At 45.3% G+C, this 23,962-nt stretch overlaps 1 protein-coding gene and 1 pseudogene across 1 annotated transcript in view; both read left to right on the forward strand.

Moving 5' to 3' along the window:
- Window positions 1–7,898, forward strand: part of LOC141075819 (uncharacterized) — a 45,508-nt pseudogene extending 37,610 nt beyond the window's left edge.
- A 9,288-nt stretch (window positions 7,899–17,186) lies between these two features.
- Window positions 17,187–23,962, forward strand: part of LOC141075802 (uncharacterized) — a 30,898-nt gene continuing 24,122 nt past the window's right edge. Inside the window, exon 1 of the mRNA XM_073562946.1 lies at window positions 17,187–17,318. The gene's annotated coding sequence lies outside the window, so the exon portion shown is untranslated. The remainder of the gene's footprint in view (window positions 17,319–23,962) is intronic.

Genomic DNA, 23,962 nt, shown 5'->3' on the forward strand with positions numbered 1-23,962 from the left:
CTAGTTGCATGCAGCATCATGCGCCCATAGGAGGAGCTGACCGGAGGAGGCGCGGCCAGGGGAGGAGCTTAGCGGCAGCCCTGCTCTGCGCCTCAGAACGCTAGTCTGAAAGTAGCCTAAGACGCACCCCAAATTTTCAAAAGGAAAATAGGGGAAAAAATGTGCCAAATGGGGGTCCGACTTACAGTCCGAATTCAGCTTACCTGGGGAATCAGTACAGGTGCAAGAGTGGTCACAGCGCTCTGTGCTGGGGCGGTGGCGCTCTTTGCTGCGTAGGGGGCACCTCTGCCATTTTGTCAAAGCTGGAGGCTCCTGAAGCTCCATTGCTGCTGTGCGGTGGCCTCCGGGAAAATAGCAGCTGTATGCGGTGGCCTCTGGAAAAATAGCAGCTGGGGGCGGTGCATGCTCAGTTTCAGATCTCGGCAACAAGATCTCGGGACAAGATCTGAATCTGAGCATGCGCCGCCTACAGTGGCCATTTTTCCCGAGACCATTGCATTACAGCAATGGAACTGCGGGGGTCTTCAGGCTTTGACAAGATGCCGGCGGAGCCCTCCATGCAGCATTTGTAAGTATATTCCTACTATAAGACGCACCCACATTTGCCCCAAAAAAATTTTGGGAAAAAGTGCGTCTTATTGTCTGAAAAATATGGTATATTTTTACCACTAAAATGTTGTTTTAACCCCAGATTTTACATTGGAAAATAGGTAGATAGGTAAATGGTCACTACACCCATAGATGAATTCACAGAAGGTGTAATTTCCAATTCCCAGAGGGGTGTCATTTCCAAAATGGGGTCACTTCAGGGGGATTCTGCTGTTGTGGGACTTTGGAGAGCCACTAAGTGCCAGAACAACAGAATCCCCCCCTGAAGTGACCCCTTTTTGGAAATGACACCCCTCTGGGAATTCATCTATGGATATAGTGACCATTTTCCCTACATGGATGATTTCCAGAAACTCATAGTAGAAGTTTCACAGCAAAAATGTCATTGTAGTGCCCAATATATTGTGCCCAGCTTGTGTCTCTGGAGACCTCCCCCCACCTACCCCCGGAAATTGTTAAGTCAGCTCTACTCAAATGTGTCTGTCACTAAATAAACCAAATGCTTGAATGTCAAAACAGTTCAAAAACGTGGTTCTGTGTGGAAGATTGTAAAGCAGTCATGGAGGCATAAGGCTGGCAATGATGGGCATTGTGGGTAATAATAGTGGGTGTTACAGAACCCCCCAGCACACCGAATAGGAGATGTATGCCCTTAAAGCAGCAACCAACTGGCTGTGACCCCCGGGGCAGAGGTAAACAAGACATCCCACTTCTGACCTCCCCCCACCTTTGTAAATCCCACGGCTATTGTAATGTACGTCTGGCGTCTTAATTGGAGCCTGTTATCTACTGGCACGACACACATTGGTTGTCCTGCCCTCTGTATGTATATATGTTCTGAGACCGATGAGTAAAATGTTGTCACACTGGAAATACATGGAGTAGCAGTGATCTTTTATATGTTCCCATGTTACAAAGCCTTTTGAACCAGCGTCCTTCATTCAGAAGTGAGGAAAACCAGAGTGAACCTCCTGAGAAACGGGGTGATAATGTAAGAGGTATTACAGCACAGAAGACCCCGTTACACAGGTTGCAGCAGTGGGATGTGACAACCCGTCTATAGGAGTAAAGGACTGAATGGAAAACAACTACCAGAAGTTAAAGAGGAATACATTAAAAGACCTGGTGGAAGCTTGAGGATTAATCGCCAGCAACAAAACAAAAGCGGATTTGATAGCAGCCATCATGAAACACGACAGTGCAGCACCCCCCAATGTGAATGTGGAAGAGACTGAATTCCAGAGGGAGGTAAAGAGCAGACTGGCGTTCTATGGCCCAAACCCTGCAGTAGAGATCGTACGAGAGGTGATGGCTGTTGTGCGTATTGGTCTGAAGGAAAAGATGGCCGAGCGGACCAGGATAGAGCTTGCCAAAATGGAGATGGCAGAGCGGACCAAAGTAGAGCCAGCCAAGATAGAGCTAGCCAAGATGGAGATGGCAGAGCGGAGAGAGGAGAGTCAGCGAGCAGGAGAGCTCTAACCTCTGCCCAGGTACCGTCAGCAGTAAGCCACAAAAAAATCCAGTATAATGCCTTCCGACAGTTGGGGGAGGCAGAGGAAGACATTGATGCCTTTCTGCAGGACTTTGAGCAGCAGTGTGCCCCCATAGCCAGACACATTTCTTGGGCCACCCCAGCTGAGTTTAAAAGGGAGGTACTAGAGGATTCCTCATTACAGGGGTATCGTGGGAAGGCACAGGAAGGGGGAACAGTTTGTATGGCATCAGGGACTCCTCTACCGGGTTACAGAGCAGCGCCACACAAGGACGAGCCCCACTATAAAACGACAGCTAGTAGTTCCCAAGAAGTATAGGCAGGAGCTACTGCGAATCTCTCATGACATACCCTTGGCCGGGCGCCTCGGCGTCAGTCGCACCAGGCATCGTCTGACACAAAACTTCTTTTGGCCGGGGGTAACCTATGATGTTCGTCAGTACTGCCAGACCTGTGACAGTTGCCAGCGCATTGGCAAGAGGGGAGATCACTGCAAGGCCAAACTACACTCCCTCCCCATTGTGGAGGAGCCATTTAGCTGAGTAGCGGTCGATCTGATAGGGCCGTTAGCCAAACCCAGTCCATCAGGGAAAAAGTATATATTGACAGTGGTAGGTTATGCCACATGGTATCCAGAGGCGGTTGCATTACCTAACATACTGGCAGAGACAGTGGCAGCTGCCATGCTCCAGGTTTTCTCACAGGTTGGATTTCCCCGGGAAGTTATCTACGACCAGGGTACCCAGTTACAGCAGAGGTAACCAACCAACTGTGGAAGCTGTGCGGCGTAAAGTCCATTAGAAGCGCCCCGTACCACCCGCAAACCAATGGGTTGTGTGAACGTTTTAACGGAACATTAAAACAACTCATTGGGACTTTTACCAGGACCTACAGAAACTGGGAGAAATTCTTGCCACACCTCCTGTTTGCCTTTCGGGAGGTGCCCCAAGAATCCACAGGGTTCTCCCCGTTCGAACTGTTATACAGGAGGTGGGTAAGGGGACCCCTAGACTTAGTGCGAGAACACTGGGAAGGGGAGGGAACCATAGAAGGGATACCTATTGTGCCCTATGTGTTGGAATTCTGGGACCGCCTACAGGAGCTGACTCTGGCTGTACGTGGGAACATGCAGGCGGCCCAACGGCGCCAGCGCGTATGGTACGATTGGAGGGCCAGAGAATGCATCTTTGAGATAGGACAGAAGGTCCTGGTATTAGAACCATCTAGGCAGAACAAGTTCAAAGCTGCATGGCAGGGGCCCTACCAGGTAGTGGGGAAAATAGCCGACACCACCTACAATGTCGCCGATTGAGACGACCCCAGGGTTATCCGCATGTTCCACGTGAATATGTTGAAGCCCTACCGGGAGCGCCCTGAAGAGGTAGTGGCCATCTGTGCACCCGAGGCAGAGGATTTAGCAGGACTCCCCCTTGCCTGATGTCTTAGGGGAGAGGACTCGGTCTAAAACATGGGACCAAGTATACATGGGAGAAAACCTAGGGTCCCGGGAGAGACAGCAGGTGGAGACGTTGTTGAGGCAGCGACAGAAGATGTTTTCAGAGAGACTGGGGTACACCCGCCTGGCACAACACAAGATTGAGACCCAGGATCAGACCCCACTGAGACAACCCCCCTTACGCGTCCCTGAGTCTGTACGAGAAGGGATGCAACGAGATACAAGAGATGTTGCGTTTAGGGGTCATTGAAGAGTCAGTCCCTGGGCATCCGCCATAGTGTTAGTGCCCAAGAAGGATGGGACTACCCGGTTTTGTGTAGACTATCGCAAGCTAAATGAGAAAACGGTGACTGATGCGTATCCCATGCCGTGTGTGGATGAGTTGTTAGACCGGCTGGCGGGGCAAAGTGTTTGACCACCATCGATCTATGCAAAGGCTATTGGCAGATCCCCCTAAGTCCTGACGCTATTCCCAAGTCTGCATTTGTCACCCCGTTCGGCTTATTCTAGTTTCGAGTTATGCCATTCGGGATGAAGAATGCCACGCAACCTTCCAGAGGCTGGCTGACCGGCTTCTGGATGGTCTCCAGGACTATGCTTGTGCCTACCTGGATGACATCGCCATCTACAGAGTGACATGGGATGAGCATCTAAATCTCCTAGAGACAGTATTGGACAGGATCCACAAGGCTGGTATCACTTGGGTGAAGCAGAGGTTCAGTATTTAGGACATTGGGTGGGAAGTGGGAAACAGCGACCAGAACCAGCCAAGATTGAGGCCATAGCCAAATGGCCCACCCCACGCACTAAAACCTATGTCATGATGTTTCTAGGGACCGCCGGGTATTATAGGAAATTTGTCCCCAATTGCAGCAGCGTAGCCAAGCCCCTCACTGATCTGACCCATAAGAACCTCCCCCGCCAGGTAACCTGGACCCCCGAGTGTGAGGAAGCCTTCCGCCAGCTAAAGGACGCCCTCACAAATACCCCGGTATTGGCCACACCCGATCCAACTAAACGTTTCCTTGTTCACACAGACGCTTCTATGTTTGGATTGGGGGCAGTGCTGAGCCAAGTCAGGCCGGACGGTCAAGACCACCCGGTAGCTTACCTGAGTCGGAGACTGTTGCCCCGCGAAGTAAGCTATGCGGCCATCGAGAAGGAGTGCCTAACAGTAGTATGGGCACTCAAGAAGTTACAACCATATTTGTATGGACGACAGTTTTCCCTCCTAACGGACCCCTAGTGTGGCTTAATCGGGTCTCTGGAGACAACGCCAGATTGTTGCGGTGGAGTTTAGCCCTACAATCTCTAGACTTCACCATCCACTACAGACCCGGCAAACAAAATGGTAATGCCGATGGACTAAGTCGACAAACGGAACTTGTACCAACCCCATAGACTTTGGTCATCCCCAAGCCGATCCGTTAAGGATCAGACAGTGTATGCCGATCGCGTCGCTGAAAAGGGGGAGCCGCGTTACAGAACTCCCCAGCACACCGAATAGGAGATGCCATTTTTATGGACAGTTTAAGTAGAAATGTTCAAAAGCATAAAACTCAAGGATATTTTATTAAAAAAAAATTGTTTTTTTTATCTTAGCAGATGACTGTACCAGGAGATCAGAGGGACAGCTGACATCTTCAATTTTTAAATCTGATGATCTTGAGATCCTACAAGATACAACTGAAGTGATTGCTGTTACTCCAGATATATCATCATCCATTCACAGCAAAGATCTGTCATCTGATCCTATGAAACAGGTCCCATCTTCTGAATCATTACTGACTACTAAGGAAAATCGAAGTCACAAAAGAGGCATTGAAAAACAAACTGCTCCTAAAACAAAGAAGCGTTTTTCCTGTTCAGAATGTGGGAAATGTTTTGCACACAAATCACTGCTTGTTACTCACCATAGAACTCACACAGGGGAGAAGCCTTTTTCTTGTTCAGAATGTGGGAAATACTTTAAATGGAAATCACAATTGGTTAATCACCATAGAACTCACACAGGGGAGAAGCCTTTTTCCTGTTCAGAATGTGGGAAATGTTTTATCAATAAATCAGAATTGGTTAGGCACCAAAGAACTCACACAGGGGAGAAGCCTTTTTCCTGTTCAGAATGTGGGAAATGTTTTAGCCAGAAAGCGATTCTTGTTAGACATCAGAGCAGTCACACGGGGGAGAAGCCTTTTTCCTGTTCAGAATGTGGGAAATGTTTTATCAATAAATCAGAATTGGTTAGGCACCAAAGAACTCACACAGGGGAGAAGCCTTTTTCCTGTTCAGAATGTGGGAAATGTTTTATCAATAAATCAGAATTGGTTAGGCACCAAAAAACTCACACAGGGGAGAAGCCTTTTTCCTGTTCAGAATGTGGGAAATGTTTTAACAAGAAAGAGAATCTTATTAGTCACAAGAGAACTCACACAGGGGAAAAGCCTTTTTCCTGTTCAGAATGTGGGAAATGTTTTAACCGAAAATCACAATTGGTTAATCACCATGGAACTCACACAGGGGAGAAGCCTTTTTCCTGTTCAGAATGTGGGAAATGTTTTAACCAAAAATCACAATTGGTTAATCATCATAGAACTCACACGGGGGAGAAGCCTTTTTCCTGTTCAGAATGTGGAAAATGTTTTAACAAGAAAGAGCATCTTATTAGTCACCAGAGAACTCACACAGGGGAGAAGCCTTTTTCCTGTTCAGAATGTGGGAAATGTTTTAACAATAAATCAGATTGTGTTAAGCACCAGAGAATCCACACAGGGGAGAAGCCTTTTTCCTGTTCAGAATGTGGGAAATGTTTTAACCAGAAATCACAATTGGTTAATCACCATGGAACTCACACAGGGGAAAAGCCTTTTTCCTGTTCAGAATGTGGGAAATGTTTTAACCGAAAATCACAATTGGTTAATCACCATGGAACTCACACAGGGGAGAAGCCTTTTTCATGTTCAGAATGTGGGAAATGTTTTAACCAAAAATCACAATTGGTTAATCATCATAGAACTCACACGGGGGAGAAGCCTTTTTCCTGTACAGAATGTGGGAAATGTTTTAACAAGAAAGAGCATCTTATTTGTCACCAGAGAACTCACACAGGGGAGAAGCCTTTTTCCTGTTCAGAATGTGGAAAATGTTTTAACAATAAATCAGATTGTGTTAAGCACCAGAGAATCCACACAGGGGAGAAGCCTTTTTCCTGTTCAGAATGTGGGAAATGGTTTAACAATAAATCAGATTGTGTTAAGCACCAGAGAATCCACACAGGAGAGAAGCCTTTTTCCTGTTCAGAATGTGGGAAATGTTTTAACCAGAAATCACAATTGGTTAATCACCATGGAGCTCACACAGGGGAAAAGCCTTTTTCCTGTTCAGAATGTGGGAAATGTTTTAACCAAAAATCACAATTGGTTAATCATCATAGAACTCACACGGGGGAGAAGCCTTTTTCCTGTACAGAATGTGGGAAATGTTTTAACAAGAAAGAGCATCTTATTTGTCACCAGAGAACTCACACAGGGGAGAAGCCTTTTTCCTTTTCAGAATGTGGGAAATGTTTTAACAATAAATCAGATTGTGTTAAGCACCAGAGAATCCACACAGGAGAGAAGCCTTTTTCCTGTTCAGAATGTGGGAAATGTTTTAACCAGAAATCACAATTGGTTAACCATCATAGAACTCACACGGGGGAGAAGCCTTTTTCCTGTTCAGAATGTGGGAAATGTTTTAACAAGAAAGAGCATCTTATTAGTCACCATAGAACTCACACAGGAGAGAAGCCTTTTTCCTGTTCAGAATGTGGGAAATGTTTTAACCGGAAATCACAATTGGTTAATCACCAGAGAATTCACACAGGGGAGAAGCCTTTTTCCTGTTGAGAATGTGGGAAATATTTTGTCAACAAATCAGAATTAGTTAGGCACCAAAGAACTCGCATGGGGGAGAAACCTTTTCCATATTCAGAATGTGGGAAATATTTTAACCGGAAAGCGCTTCTTGTTAGACATCAGAGCAGTCATACAGAGGAGAAGCCTTTTTCCTTTTCTTAATGTGGGAAATATTTTACTTGGAAATCAACTGTTAATAAACATCAGAGGTGTCACTTAGGGGAGAAGCCTTTTTTATGTTCTTAGTGTTGGAATAGTTTTAGCGAAAATTGAATCTTCTTAAATGGGTTGTCTCTTGTTTGGTTGTCTAGTTTGGTATTGTAACTGCTGTTACTGTATATATTTGCGTATAAGCCGAGATTTTCAGCCCATTTTTTGGGGCTGAAAGTCCCCCTCTCGGCTTATACATGAGTCATATACGCCAGGGGGTCAGCGGAGAAGGGGGAGCGGGTGGTGTCAGATCATACTGACCCCCCTGGCGTGTCTCTGCAGCCCCCCCTGCTTGTCCCACGCTCTCAGGCGCCTTCCATCAGCGGTCACGTGGTACCGCTCATTAAAGTCATGAATATGCACATATTCATGACTTTAATGAGCGGTACCACGTGACCGCTGAAGGCAGTCATGGGAGAACGGGGCTGCAGAGACCGCGCCACAAGGGAGTAAGTATATGCTACATTCACCTGTCCCCGTTCCAACGCTGCTTGACGCTGTCAGCCGAGTCCTCTGGCAGTGACGTTCAGGCAGCAGAGGGCGTGATGTCATAGCTATTGCGCTCCCTCTGCTGCCTCAACGCCACTGACAGAGTACTCGGCAGACAGCAGCGAGCAGCATTGGAACGGGGACAGGTGAACATCTCAGGTGCCGGGTCCTGAGCCAGCGGTGACACCGGCACATGTTCCCCATAGTTTGCCAGTGTCCCTGCGTGCTCAGCACACCAGCACCTGGCCCCCAGCGACGAGAGGTGAGTATGTCTTTTTTTTATTTGCAGCAGCGGCAGCATATGGGGCCTATTCTATGGAGCATCTTATGGGGCAGCATATGGGGACATAATCTATGGAGCATCTTATGGGGCAGCATATGGGGCATATTCTATGGAGCATCTTATGGGGCGTATTCTATGGAGCATCTTATTGGGCAGCATATGGGGCATAATCTATAAAGCATCTTATGGGGAATAATCTATGGAGCAGCATATTGGGCCACAACCTTTATGTAGCATCTTATGGGGCCATAACCTTTATAGAGCAGCATATGGGGCATAATCTATGGGGCATTTTATGGGGCCATAACTTTTATGGAGCAGCATATGGGGCATATTATTCTATGGAGCATCTTATGGGGCCTTTATTAACCTTTTTGCAGCATTATATGGGGCGTATTTTGTATGGAGCATCATGAACTGGATGGAGCATTATATGGGGCTCCTGATTCAATATGGATATTCAAAAACATTTAGCCTACTAATGTCTCAATTAATTTTACTTTTATTGGTATCTATTTTTATTTTTGAAATTTACCAGTAGCTACTGCATTTTCCACCCTAGGCTTATACGTGAGTCAATAAGTTTTCCCACTTTTTTGTGGCAAAACTAGGGGGTCAGCTTACACTTGGGTCGGCTTATACACAAGTATATACGGTAAATAGAATTGCAGACAAATTGTCCTAGACTAAACTCAGTTTTCAGACGGTCCAATATGTACCACTCAGGGAAAACTTGTCCATCTATCATCATCTTAGTGGTGCGCATGCGTGGTTCGGATCCTAGCTGGAGAGGTAGAAGGCGTTCCTTAGTGCTCTTAGGTGAGGTCCGCGTCATCTTAATTGATGACGCGGCATCACGGATCACGTGATCGCCGGATACCTCCCCTGTTTGAGAGCAGGGACGGTAAACTGACGCATGCGCCGTAATGATCTGAAATGATGATTGGGCGTTTAGCCCTGGGTGATATCGAAGAATTTGGACATGCGCTGTAGCCCACATCATTCCTCCAATCATGATAGAGATCTTGACTATTTAAACTAGCACACCCCCATCATGACCGCGCCTCCCGAAGAAGCGGTAGCGAAACACGCGTCGGGGCAGAGGAATGCCCGGGGGATTCCACACACCATTAGGTATGCTTATTTTAGGACACTGTGCTTAAGGCTGGTGCTCGATTGGGGAGGATAGTATGCTGTTACATTAGTACTAATTGTGGCATGTCGGTTTGGCAGCCTTATACATGTGTTTATAAGATCAGCGTCTAATCCTCTTTTTAGTGCACTAAGTGGCGGTCAAGAGGGCTTAACTGGTAGCTTTCTGAGTATTGCACTGAAGTCCATAGTAATTATAGCCGCTTTAGCCTTAGGCTGTTACAAATCTATATGATTGCTTGCATTGCACCATATTGGTCTAGGAGCATATGTTAATATCATTAATATTGAATTATGGTGGTTTTTGTGGATAAACCTATTGCTTCTGTTAGTTCCTCATTTTAGATGTACCTTCCCTTTTTCATTAATGTATTAATATATATTTTTAATATGTTGTTTAATAATTAATAAAACAATTCTTATACCATATTTTGGAGTCAAAATTATTTTTTGGAGTATCCAATTGTGTGAATAATTTCAAAATTAAGTGTTGAGTTGATTTCTGGTTGGTCAAGAAAGCAGACTTTTCTTTGTGTAAGCCGGTAATATTGACTTTTATTGTGCGCTTATCCTTGATCACTAGTGATCTTTGCTGATATGCTAATTATGCATTGTGTTATGGAGCTAGTTTGTTGACTTCTAAAGCAGAGGGAAAAACTATGCAAATAGTTTAAATAATCAAGTAATGCTATAATAATCTCATCTCCATTCTTACCCTTTATGTAAATACTGAATGAGGGACACTTGTTAAGTCTAAAAATAGGTTACATGCCTCTGTATAAGAGACTGAGAGAGAAACAGCCAGAGAGATTCTGCCAAGACATCTATACATCTCAAAAGGACCAGAGACAGGACAGCAGCCATTTTACATCATGGCTCCATTACGAGGGACACGGATTTATCATTCTATAGGAAACAACCTAGGGATTTTCAGCCTTGGTTGGAAGAATACAGATCTGCTCCATTGATCATCGCTAAACCATAGATAAGTTTGGAGAAGCCAGGTTGTCATCCTCGGATCAACTGGCCTTTTACCTTGTATGGACTGTCATCTTCCTACGCTTGTCATTACCTCCTCTCTGTGCGTGCCACAGGTGGGGTAGCGATCCTGGGAGCGAATCAGCGGAAGGATAAGACTCTGTAATGTGCACTCTGTTGGGTATTTTGCTGGGACTGTTCTATGTGTTATCTGCCTGTTTTGTGGTTCAATAAAGCATTGCCACACTGTTTTACCCTCACCGTGTGTTGTCTGAGTAGCGTTCAGTGGGATGATCGCTGATCCATGTGGTTTCGGCCAGAGGACTGGGGCGCCCGCTGACCACCCCATGTCTCCACAGGCATGCTTCTATAGTCTCAATTGGAGGCTAGAAGCTGCTATAACCCGATCAGTGCTGCTACATACATGCAATGATCAGATCACCTGTATGTAGCAGAGTTGCTCACTTGCTATGAGCGCTGACCACTTATGGCCCATCATGAGCGAGAAAAGCGGCAGGGCCCACATCAAAGGAAGTAGACCGACATCAGCGTACATTTACACCCGATGTCAGAAAGGGGTTAAAGGGGATTGTTTTTACAGAGACAGAAGAGGTAATTAATCATGTATACATACAGATAATTACAGAAATACACAACTTATAATGTTAAATAGTATAGAGTTAAGACAAGAAAATATAATTTGTGTAAATCGTGTAGATATAAAAATTCAGGCAAATGTCAAATGTTCAAAACCACAGCAAAAAGGCAGAGATGCTGACCTGCCCAGACCTCCAAACAAATGCACTATCAGGGTGAGTGAGCCCATATAGTTAGGATGGGGGCAACACAGGTGCAAGAATACCGATGAGACAACCGTTCACAAACTACCAATGTATGGAGGGACGGATGCTTGGTATATTAATGCACAATGAAGACTTGTATGTGGCGCTGTTCACACAATGGTAATGCACAGCAACCTTACATTTATCATTGTTAAACCGCATCTGCCACCTTTCGGCCCAAATTTCCAACCTATCCAGATCCATCTGTAGCAGAATACTATCTTCTCTTGTATTGACTGCTTTACATAGTTTTGTATCATCTGCAAATATCGATATTTTACTGTGTATACCTTCTACCAGATTGTTAATAAATATGTTGATTAGAATAGGTCCCAACACCGACCCCTGCGGTACCCCACTGGTCACAGCGACCCAGTTAGAGAATATACCATTTATAACCACCCTCTGCTTTCTATCACTAAGCCAGTTACACATTTACACACATTCTCCCCCAGACCCAGCATTCTCATTTTGTGTACCAACCTCTTGTGTGGCACGGTATCAAACGCTTTGGAAAATCAAGATATACCACGTCCAGCCTATAGCTTACTTCATAAAAACTGATTAGATTGGTTTGACATGAGCGATTCCTCATAAACCCATGCTGATGTGGAGTTAAACAGTTATTCTCATTGAGATAATCCAGAATAACATCCCTCAGAAACCCCTCAAATATTTTACCAACAGTGGAGGTTAGACTTACTGGTCTATAATTTCCTGGTTCACGTTTAGAGCCCTTATGTTGATTGCGCATGTGAAAGTTCATACATGTAGTAGCCAAATTATTGCACTTTTTACCTCGGCTCAATGTTTTTTGCAAAGTTGGCAGATTACGTGAGTTGGCTCATAATTTGCAGTGCCCTTGCCACCTCTGTGAACTGCAGACCCGCAGACGCTGCTGGTCAGAGGCACAGTTGTGGCTGAGGATGCATCGCTCGTCGTGGCTGCCTCACTACGTGTCTGCAACATACAGCGCAACCTAACCACCTCTTCTTCCTCCTCAGATGACCTACTCACCCGTGTCACTATGTGTCTGTGACATACAGCGCAACCTAACCTCTTTTTCCTCCTCAGATGACCTACTCACCTGTGTATCTCTTTGTTCACACCAACTGGGATCTAACACCTTATCATCATCATCATCATCCTCTGTGTTATCACATTCCTCGCCAGTGGAGTCACCCTCCTCCTCTTCTTGCCCTGACAGCACAGTACAGTCCACATGAACCTCAGATATGAGTCTCATCAGGACCATGCCCCCCTGGGGTTAACATCTGCTGATGAGGGTCAGGATGCTGTTCGGACCCTATTTTGCCCTGCCCCGGATCCAGCTAAAAAAATTTTGGGCATCGGTGCAGATTTCCTTCCTCTTGACTCTGCGAAGCTTTTGAGTACACTTCTGATGAAAACTGCATAGAATGTGTGAACAGCTCTTCATACTCACCCATCTGTGGTTCCGTACAGGCAGTTGAACAGTTGGATAGTTGGGATGCGGGGGGAAGCAAGGGGAAATTTGGTGCCACATCTGTGCACTGTACTGGGTGTGATTTAGGAGGAAGAGGAGGAGAGGCCAATTGAATCTACACTTGCCATCCACTCGAGTACATGCTCTTTCTGGGTATCATCGTTAAGGCATACTGCTGGACGTCTGCCAAAGAAAGGTAGTGGTGTAGCCTGTCCAGTAACATGTTATCAGTTGTCTTTGAATAGGATGTGATGTTGCTTCACTAGTGCTTTCACAAACATTACCAGCTACCCGACGTACACCGTGAACACCAAGTCTAATTCCCCTTCCATCACGGTTTCCCTTTTTCGCAGTCATGTTGCTCAGATAGTGTAGGAGCACAGTATTAGCAACAAAAAATTAGATTTTAAACTCTGCACCACCTCTGCAAATAGCTAAACACCGTAATCCAGGCCAGGTAGCCCCTGCCACCTCTGTGAACTGCTGACCCGCGGCTGCTGGTCAGGGGTACAGTTGTGGCTGAGGATGCATCGCTCGTCGTGGCTGCCTCACTTCGTGTCTGTGACGTACAGCGCAACCTGACCTCCTCTTCTTTACGGCATGCATTGCACTTCTGTCACAGTCCTCACAGGTAACATGAGACTGTGATCATCCTGGAGCCGATCATTGGCTGAACCTTTGCCATTCTGGCTATTCTTCCTTCCATTTGAATGGTCGTCTTCCGTTTTCTTCCATGTCTCTCTGGTTTGGCTTTCCATGGTAAAGGATTGGAGATCATTTTAGCTGAACAGCCGATCATTGTCTGCACTTCTTTATAAGTTTTACCATCTCCAATCAACTTTTTAATCAAAGTACTCTGTTCTTTTGAACAATGTCTCGAACGACCCATATTTCTCAGGCTTTCAAGGAGAAATGCATGTACAACATGTCCTGGCCTCACCCTTAGATAAGGGCCACCGGATTCCCACCTGTCTCTTCACAGAATGATTGCCCTCACTGATTGATCTCCACACAGCTATTATTGTGATCATCATTCTAATACACAGACTCAAAAACCCGCAGATCATGAATTCGGAGTCTGGTGGTTTTCTTAGAATAACAATTTTAAGTGTGCCGTGAAAACGCATTTATTCAGACTGGCCTACCGCCTCAACACATTAACCTAATCTATCCCTGTGTGGCACAGCCAAAAGTTTTACCATAACCAGGTTTCCCGCATCATGTTCCCACATGCTTTATGCATCCATTATCCCTCTGCATCCGTACTGTTACCCACTTAACATTATGGCTGGTCCATACAATCAGGGCAACTGTTGCCACCCACCTTTCGTGTTTCCCTTTTTCCTCATAGACTGTAAGCTTGCGAGCAGGGCCCTCACTCCTCTTGGTATTTGTTATAATCTATGTGATTATTGTTATGCTGTAATGTCTATTGTCTGTACAAATCCCCTCTGAAATGTAAAGTGCTGCGGAATGTCGGCGCTATAGAAATAAAATTTATTATTATTATTACTGCACCAACTGGTAAATTGTGTGACACGTAATTTAATTTATACCAAAAACAGGGATTAATCGGGTTAGTCATACTGGACTGCTGTTATACTGAACCCTACTGTAGCTAGTGTAACACAAGAGATGGTCGCCAGCGTCTGAGCAAACTGAACAGTGGCAAATCCTCTGGCCCAGATGGCATTCACCCATGGATATTGAGGGAATTGAGCTCAGTATTTGACAGACCTACTGTATCTCATCTTCTTAGACTCACTTGTACTTGCATTTTCACTTTTTACATTATCCTTATTTTTTTCATTCATTTTTTTCACATTTTATTTTTTTCTCCTCATTATTTCTCCCTTTGTCCTGACACCCTTTCACACAGTGTCGGTATTCGTTCATCTACATATTAATTGCAAATATTTCCACAAGTCCTTACCATAATGTATGTGCACATTAATAACTTTTATTCACCGACTCTGGCACTCAGCACTTTGTACAATTTTATTTACATATAATCCTATTGATTGGCGCCTGGTAACAGCTTTCATTCTGTTCCCTCCCCATTCCTTCAAGTCTGTTTTTTTCTTATGATGCGATTCCATGCCTTTTATGCCAGAACAATGTCCTTATACATGGCTGTTTCCAGCTGAATTCTTAAAAATTATGTGATGAACAGCCCACCGCTGCCACCAATATGTGATGAACAGCAAGCAGGAGGCACGCCGTTGCCACCAAATTGTGACGAACGGCGCGGCCGGTGCCACCAAAACGTCACGATCCCACCACTGGCACCAGCAGGTCAGCGGACGGAGGGACGTGACACACTGCCGACACATGGCTATCACAGGCACAGTGGGGGCTTATCTTAGTTATCCCACCACCGGCACCACGTGACAAAAATGCAGCAAGCTAATCTTGCTCTAACAATTTACCGCAGGGGGGTATTTTGGATGCCCCACCACTGCTAACAACCTTCCAAGAACTGTGGGGATTTATGTATATCCCACTTTCTCAGTTACACTTCGGAACTCGCAGCTCTCCAGCGTCCTCCTTACCCTCAGGTCAGTCAGGGAACTGCACCTAGGATAATTAGTCGCTGGACGGGCTGCTTGTGCACGGGCCACTGGACTACTGCAGTAAGGGAATTATCAATGCTGTGGCTGCAGCCCCTCATTCAGCATGTAAGACCCGTCTGTACTGCCAGCTAGCCTAGCCAGCCGTGCACACCACACTGCCACCAGCCACGCTTTACTTAATCAAAGAGTTAATTAAGAGGGTCCGCGGCAAACCCCAAATTAGTAGCGAATATCTAAAAAAGGCGCATAGTTCGTTTCTTAGAGCATGGAGGCAAACTAATAGAATTTTATCATTTATTCCCGAAAGGGCAGTAATTATACAGATAAAAGTTGCTATAAAGTTGAGACATTAAATATGTACAATACAAATATAAAACAAAGGGATTAAATGGCAGAAAGTAACACTCACATGTGTTCAGTCGATATCAGGCAGACCATGTGGGGGGAGAAGGAGGAGCCACACGTCTCCACTCATCTGGGGGTTCTTGTCAGCACGGACTCTGTAGCTCCAACTGACTGGAATTTGCTAGGGAATACCTATAGACTAGGGTCTGTGACCTCATGAAATGGGCGGTCTGGAGAGGTCCAACCTCCCTCTCTCCAAGTTATGATTTGGCTGCAAAACTTAGAATAACTATAAACGAGAAAAACCCGTACCAACACACATAGGGCATCACTGTTTGTGATTTACCAAATAGAATCCGAAGACACCAAGCATGCCATACTTAAGACACTCCGTTTGGGAGCAATCCATATCTCAGGTTCTGGAGAGGTTATAACTGTCAAAATTAGGAATTAGTAAGCTGGCCTTGTGCCCTTCGCAGAAATGTGGGTTTTATATCTGCTGCGTATGGTTTCCGCAATATGAATTGTTTTAATACTTCTCATAGCTGCATTCAAGCCCCTGGTTTTAAACAAAGGAACATCTTTTCCACTTAGCTGCTGCAGGGAGGGGGGATGGAGGGACTTTGAGAGGAAATGGACAGTATCATGTTTAAGATGCAAGCGGAGAGCACACACACAGCCAGCTGCTAAGAAGTGAGAAACCAAAAAGGAGGGGGGCTGCAGCTGTGTGACAAAGGGATTTTCTAGAATGTTCCAGAAACATAGACATTTTACATTACAAATTATATGATTAAATTTATCACCATTAGTCATTTAGGACAACAATGGATCATTCAGAGATCCACAATGAACTTCTCGAGTGAGTTTTTCTGCAGAATGTGCACAACGTTTTTTGTTTTACATTGACTATAATGGTACTGTACAACGCAGGAGAATCGGCTGCGGATCTGCAGGGCCAAATCTGCTGCGGATCCGCAGTAGAATCCACAACGTGTTCACAGACCCTTACAATAAGATGCTTCAGATTGAAGATAGAGGAGGGAGGGGTTTGGGTGTGTTTTGGAGTGGGTGTGCTAGGTGCTGGCTTAGAGGCCAGTGCAATGCATCATGGAACTTGTAGTATTAGAGCACAGTAAGTCGGGAGAAAGAAAGTTGTCGATTTACCCCATGAGAGCCAGCACTGAAAATGTGCTGCGAGAGGATGATAATAGATAATATTGCTAAAATAAACACAGTGGGTTTTTAGTGGCACATAATAGCAAGATATATGAAAAACAAAGTTACAGTAGTGGGCAACTTCTTTAAGTAGAAATGTTCAAAAATATAAAACTCAATGATATTTTATTAAAGAAAATTGTTTTTTATCTTAGCAGATAACTGTACCAGGAGATTGGAGGGACAGCTGACATCTTCAATTTGTAAATCTGATGATCTTGAGATCTCACAGGATACAACTGAAGTGAATGCCATTAGTCCAGATATCTCATCATCCATTCACAGCAAAGATCTGTCATCTGATCCTATGAAACAGGTCCCACCTTCTGATTCATTACTGACTACTAAGGAAAATCAAAGTCACAAAAGAGGCATTAAAAAACAAACTGCTCCTAAAGGAAAGAAGCGTTTTTCCTGTTCAGAATGTGGGAAATGTTTTGCACACAAATCACTGCTTGTTACTCACCATAGAACTCACACAGGGGAGAAGCCTTTTTCTTGTTCAGAATGTGGGAAATGTTTTAGCAATAAATCAAATTGCATTAAGCACCAGAGAACTCACACAGGGGAGAAGCCTTTTTCCTGTTCAGAATGTGGGAAATGTTTTGCACGTAAATCACATTTTGTTACTCATCATAGAACTCACACAGGGGAGAAGCCTTTTTCCTGTTCAGAATGTGGGAAATGTTTTGCACGTAAATCACAATTTGTTAATCACCATAGAACTCACACAGGGGAGAAGCCTTTTTCCTGTTCAGAATGTGGGAAATGTTTTAACCAGAAAGGGGATCTTGTTAAGCACCAAAGAACTCACACAGGGGAGAAGCCTTTTTCATGTTCAGAATGTGGGAAATATTTTAGCCTGAAAGTCAATCTTGTTAAGCACCAAAGAACTCACACAGGAGAGAAGCCTTTTTGATGTTCAGAATGTGTGAAACGTTTTACTCAGAATTCAAGTCTTGTTACACATGAGAGAATTCACACAGCAGTGAAGCCATATTCATGTTCAGAATGTAGGAAATGTTTTAAATGGCTCTTGAACGCCATCAAAGAACGCACACAGGGCAGAAGCCTTTTTTCCTGTTCAGAATGTGGGAAATGTTTTAACCGGAAAGTGATTCTTGTTAGACATCAGAGACCTCACACAGAGGAGAAGCCATTTTCATTTTTTTAATGTGGGAAATATTTTACTTGGAAATCAACTGTTAATAAACATCAGAGACGTCACATAGGGGAGAAGCCTTTTTTATGTTCATAATAACATAGTAACATAGTTTTGAAGGCTGAAGGAAGACCTTATGTCCATCTAGTTCAGCCTATTTTTAGTGCAGCTGTTCTGCATTGTTGATCCAGGGGAAGGCAAAAAACCCACAGAGTAGAAGCCAATTTTCTCCATAGGGAAAAAAATTCCTTCCCCTAAGCTGGGTCAACTATCTACCTATAATATTCTCTTATTCGTAACCTTCTATACTGTTATTCACAAGAAAAGCGTCCATTCCTTTCTTAAATTCATTCAGTGAGTTGGCCATCACTACTTCCTCAGGAAGAGAATTCCAGAGCCTCACTGCTCTTACCGTGAAGAACCCTCTTCTATGCTGGTGCAGAAATTGTCTTTCCTCCAAATGAAGAGAATGCCCCCTTGTTCTTGTCACAGTCCTTGGTACAAACAGTTCATTGGAGAGATCTCTGTATTGCCCTCTGATATACTTGTACATATATATTGAGTCTCCCCTAAGTCTTCTCTTTTCTAGAGTAAATAGACCTAATTTTGATAACCTTTCTGGGTATTGTAGTGAACCAACTCCTTTTTTCATTTTAGTAGCCCGCCTTTGAACCCTTTCAAGTTCAGTATTGTCTTTCTTGAGCATCGGCGTCCAAAATTGCACACAATACTCCAAGTGTGGTCTGACGAGTGATTTGTACAGAGGGAGAATTATGTTTTTATCTTGTGTCCCCAGACCTCTTCTAATGCATCCCATGACCCTATTTGCTTTGGTGGCAGCTGCCTGACACTGGACACTCCAATTTAGCTTCTTATTGACTAAGATGCCTAAGTCTTTTTCCATGTCTGATATCCCCAGCAGTTTCCCATTTAGTAAGTAATTGTAGCATCTGTTTCTCCTTCCCATGTGCATAACCTTACACTTATCTGTGTTAAACCTCATTTGCCATTTTTCAGCCCAATTCTCCAATTTACTCAAATCTGTCTGTAGTTGCAACTACCTTACATAGTTTTGTATCATCTGCAAATACTGATATATTACTGTGTAAGCCATCCACTAGATCATTAATAAATATATTTAATAGTAGGGGGCCCAATACAGAACCCTGTGGTCCCCCACTAGTAACCCTTGCCCAGTCTGAGTATGCCCCATTAATAACCACTCTTTGTTTTCTATCACTAAGCCAGCTACCTACCCATCTACACACATTTTCCCCTAGCCCAAGCTTTCTCATCTTACTTACCAATCTTTTATGTGGGACAGTGTCAAATGCTTTAGAGAAGTCGAGATAAATGACATCCAATGATTCTCCTGGGTCCATTTCAGAGCTTACATCCTCATAGAAGCTGATCAGGTTAGTTTGACAGGAGCGATCCTTCATAAATCCATGTTGATATGGAGTTAAACATTTATTAACATTGAGATATTCCATAATGGTATCCCTTAGAAAACCTTCAAAAATTTTACCCACAACAGATGCTAAGCTTACCGGCCTATAGTTTCCAGGTTCCCTTTTAGACCCCTTTTTGAATATTGGTACCACATTTGCTTGCCGCCAATCAAAAGGAACAGACCCTGTTTCTATAGAGTCTTGAATGTTGGATCAGTTTTAACCAAACTTGAATCTTCTTAAATGGATTGTCTTTTGTCATTCCTCATGTTTGCTGCCAAAAGGATAAAACTAAACTGTATTAACCCTCAACTGGTGAGGTGGGGTTTGACACACCCCAGGGAATTTTTGTTCGGCTGACATTCATTGAAAAATGCGGGTATGAGGATATGTCTCACTAGCTACCATCCATTTCCTTGTCAACAGGATGTCGTCAAGGCCTCTCTCTTTTGGCCACACAACAGAGCTAGCTGTCGTTAAGTGTTGTCTTGGCCTTGCTGAACCCCACATCACCACTCATGCAATTCTTTTTACACATTTTCAAAGTTTGAAAACTTTATTTTTACACAAATTTATAACTGAGTTTCTGATTGTTCGTGATACTTGGTGTCGAAAATTTGTTATACCCATGTGTAGTGTTGAGCGATACCACCCGATACTGAAAAATATCGTATCGGAATGGATCGGCCGATCTAAAAAAAGTATCGGGTATCGCCGATTCCGATCCCGGAAGTCCCATTCAAGTCAATGGAACAGAAATATCGGAATAAAATAAACCCTTTCTTTCCCTGTTGGTTAATTCTACTTGAAGAAAAACAACATAATAATGTAGAATGTATTGTGGGAGGTGTAGGAGACATTAAAGCCATAGAGGTTTAGCCCAATCAAATGGAATAGCAGGAATTTTTTTTTTTTTTAAAGACGTTCGTAGTTAAAAAGATATTGACTATGTTAAAGTCTTTAATTTTTTGTCAGATATGTATGTTTCACTACTTCCATGCTCTTCACCTTCTTTTTTACTTCTCCCACACTTTCTCCTTCATCATCTTCAGCAGCAGCAGTATCTTCTTCTTCTATTCTTCATATTCTACTTCATCTTCTTCTTTTATTCTTCTTCATATTCTACTTCTTCATCTTCTTCCTATTCTTCTTCATCATATTCTTATTTGTGTCAGGCATTCCTGTAGTTATCTATAAAAGTTTGAAGATTACACCTTCCGTTCAGCCTGTCACAAAAGATTTACAACAGGATTTGTCCGCGTTCAGTTTGGCCTGCAGCAGCAGGCGTTTTCCAGGGGCACCACGAGGAGGAACGGACTCACCACCATACACTGCTTAGTCTTCTTCTGCTTATAAATTTGACAATCTCATTTTCTCAGATTTTTAGTCTTATGCTTAATGTTCTTCTGCTTTTGGTTTTTATGCTTCTTGGTCTTCTGTCTCTTGTTGTTCTGCATCTTGGTGGTTGTCTTCCTGTTCTTTGTCCTCTTGGTCATCTTCAGGGTCATCTTTTAGGTATTCTTCTGTGTGGTCTTCAGGGTCGTCGTCTTCAGGGTCATTGTCAGGGAGATCCAGAGTGAGAATCAAAAACCATTTCCACAAGCTTGAACTTTGAAAAGTAGCAGAAGTTACAAGAAGGCTGAGGAACTGGCGAGAACCAGCTGATGGTACTGGAACCCGGAGTGGCAGCAGAATGAACAAGAGCCAATGGCACAACCGTGGACCAGCTGACGGTGCTGGAACACGGTTACTAAGCAGGAGGTACCTGTGCTCCAAAGCACTACCAAGGACCAGCAGACGTTGGTGGAACTCGGATACCGACAAGGAGGCACCTAGGCCAAAGGCACTGCCGAGAACCAGCTGACGGTGCAGGAACCCGGATGGGTAGCAGAAGCTGCAAGAGCAAATGAAACTAGCGAGGACCAGCTGACGGTGCTGGAACCCGGAGGGGCAGCAGAAGGAACAAGAGCCAATGGGACAACCGTGGAACAGCTGACGGTGCTGGAACACTGTTACTAAACAGGAGGTACCTGTGCTCCAAAGCACTACCAAGGACCAGCAGACGTTGGTGGAACTCGGATACCGACAAGGAGGCACCTAGGCCAAAGGCTCTGCCGGGAACCAACTGACGTTGCTGGAACCCGGATGGGTAGCAGAAGGTACCCATGATTAACAAAGTGTCGCGTCCGCGAGCAGGCCGCAGTTACCGAAACCCACAGTCCTGCAGGGGGTGCTTTTCCTATTGGCACTATGGAACCAGCCTTTGTTACCAGAACCCGCAGTCCACATAGGAAGCACTGAAACTGCAGGCACCATAGACTCGGCTAACCCGACCGCAACACGACAGGACAACGTATCAGTGGCAAAGTGACGTTGACACTACCCGGAAACAGCAGGCGTGCTGTAACCAGGCTGGGCAGGAGGCAGTACCCTTGCCAAAGACACTGCCGAGAACCAGCTGATGGTGCTGGAACCCGGAGGGGCAGCAGAATGAACAAGAGCCAATGGCACAACCGTGGACCAGCTGACGGTGCTGGAACACGGTTACTAAGCAGGAGGTACCTGTGCTCCAAAGCACTACCAAGGACCAGCAGACGTTGGTGGAACTCGGATACCGACAAGGAGGCACCTAGGCCAAAGGCACTGCCGAGAACCAGGTGACGGTGCTGGAACCCGGATGGGTAGCAGAAGCTACAATACTCAATGGAGCGACCGAGAACCAGCTGACGGTGCTGGAACCCAGAGTGGCAGCAGAAGGAACAAGAGCCAATGGGACAACCGTGGAACAGCTGACGGTGCTGGAACATGGTTACTAAGCAGGAGGTACCTGTGCTAAAAAGCACTACCAAGGACCAGCAGACGTTGCTTGGACTCGGATACCGACAAGGAGGCACCTCAGCCAAAGGCACTGCCGAGAACCAGCTGATCTTGCTGGAACCCGGATGGGTAGCAGAAGATACCCATGAAAAACAAAGTTGCAATGCCGCGATCCGGCCGCAGTTACCGAAAACCACAGTCCTACAGGGGGTGCTTGTCCTATTGGCACTATGAAACCAGCCTTTTTTTACCAGAACCCGCAGCCCATATAGGAAGCACTGAAACTGCAGGCACCATAGACTCGGCTAACCCGACCGCAACACGACAGGACAACGTATCAGTGGCAAAGTGACGTTGACACTACCCAGAAACAGCAGGCGTGCTGTAACCAGGCTGGGCAGGAGGGAGTACCCATGCCAAAGATACTGCCGAGAACCAGCTGACGGTGCTGGAACCCGGAGGGGCAGCAAAAGGAACAAGAGCCAATGGCACAACCGTGGACCAGCTGACGGTGCTGGAACACGGTTTCTAAGCAGGCGTTACCTGTGCTAAAAAGCACTACCAAGGACCAGCAGACGTTGCTGGAACTCGGATACCAAGAAGGAGGCACCTAGGGAAACGCTCTGCCGAGAAACAGCTGACGGTGCTGGAACCCGGCTGGGCAGGAGGGAGTACCCGTGGCAAACACACTTCTGAGCAGCAACATGCGATGTTGAAGCCCAGCAGTCAATCATGCAGCAGGCTGAGGCCAACTTGGAGTTTTATGTTGGTTGTACACAACTACTGATTGTAACCGTGCTCCACTTTGGCCTCTGGCTCTACTGTCTCTAGTATTTCCCCTGGCCTCCAACCACGCCAGTTGCTGCTCTGCAGTGTTGTCTGCATAATCCACACTTGTTCCTCAGTTACTGGGGCTCAGTCACGTCAGTTGATCCCCTGATGTGTGTCCGGCAAGGTGTCCTGCTCTGTCCACATTCCCACAACTATTAATGGGAATGGGGACAGAGCAGGAGACATTGCCGGACACACATCAGGGGATCAACTGACGTGACTGAGTCCCAATAACACAGGAACAAGTGTGGATTGTGCAGATGGCACATCAGAGCAGAGACTGGCGGGGTTGGAGGCCAGGGGAAATACTAGAGACAGTACAGCCAGAGGCCTAAGTGGACCACGGTTAAAAGTCAGTAGTAGTGTGGTGTTGGAGGCAGCAGTAGACTTTGCCATCCGCACAGCAGGGGAACAGCTGGCGTTACTGAACCCCACAGACACAGGAGCGAGTGTTTCTATCTGTGCGGACGGCACTTCCAAGCGACAACTGTGTTGAAGCCCAGGATCAATGCTCCGAGCAGGCTGAGACCTACTTGGAACAAGTGGAAAATAACATGTAGTGTGATGTTGGAGGCAGCAGGAGACTTTGCCATCCGCACAGCAGGGGAACAGCTGGCATTACTGAACTCCACTAACACAGGAGCTAGTGTGTGTTTCTCTGTGAAGACGGCACTTCTGAACACCAACTGGCATTGTTGG

This window comes from Dendrobates tinctorius, unplaced genomic scaffold (genome assembly GCF_039654945.1).
Source record: "Dendrobates tinctorius isolate UK_male_01 unplaced genomic scaffold, ASM3965494v1 ptg000372l, whole genome shotgun sequence".
Taxonomy (NCBI): domain Eukaryota; kingdom Metazoa; phylum Chordata; class Amphibia; order Anura; family Dendrobatidae; genus Dendrobates; species Dendrobates tinctorius.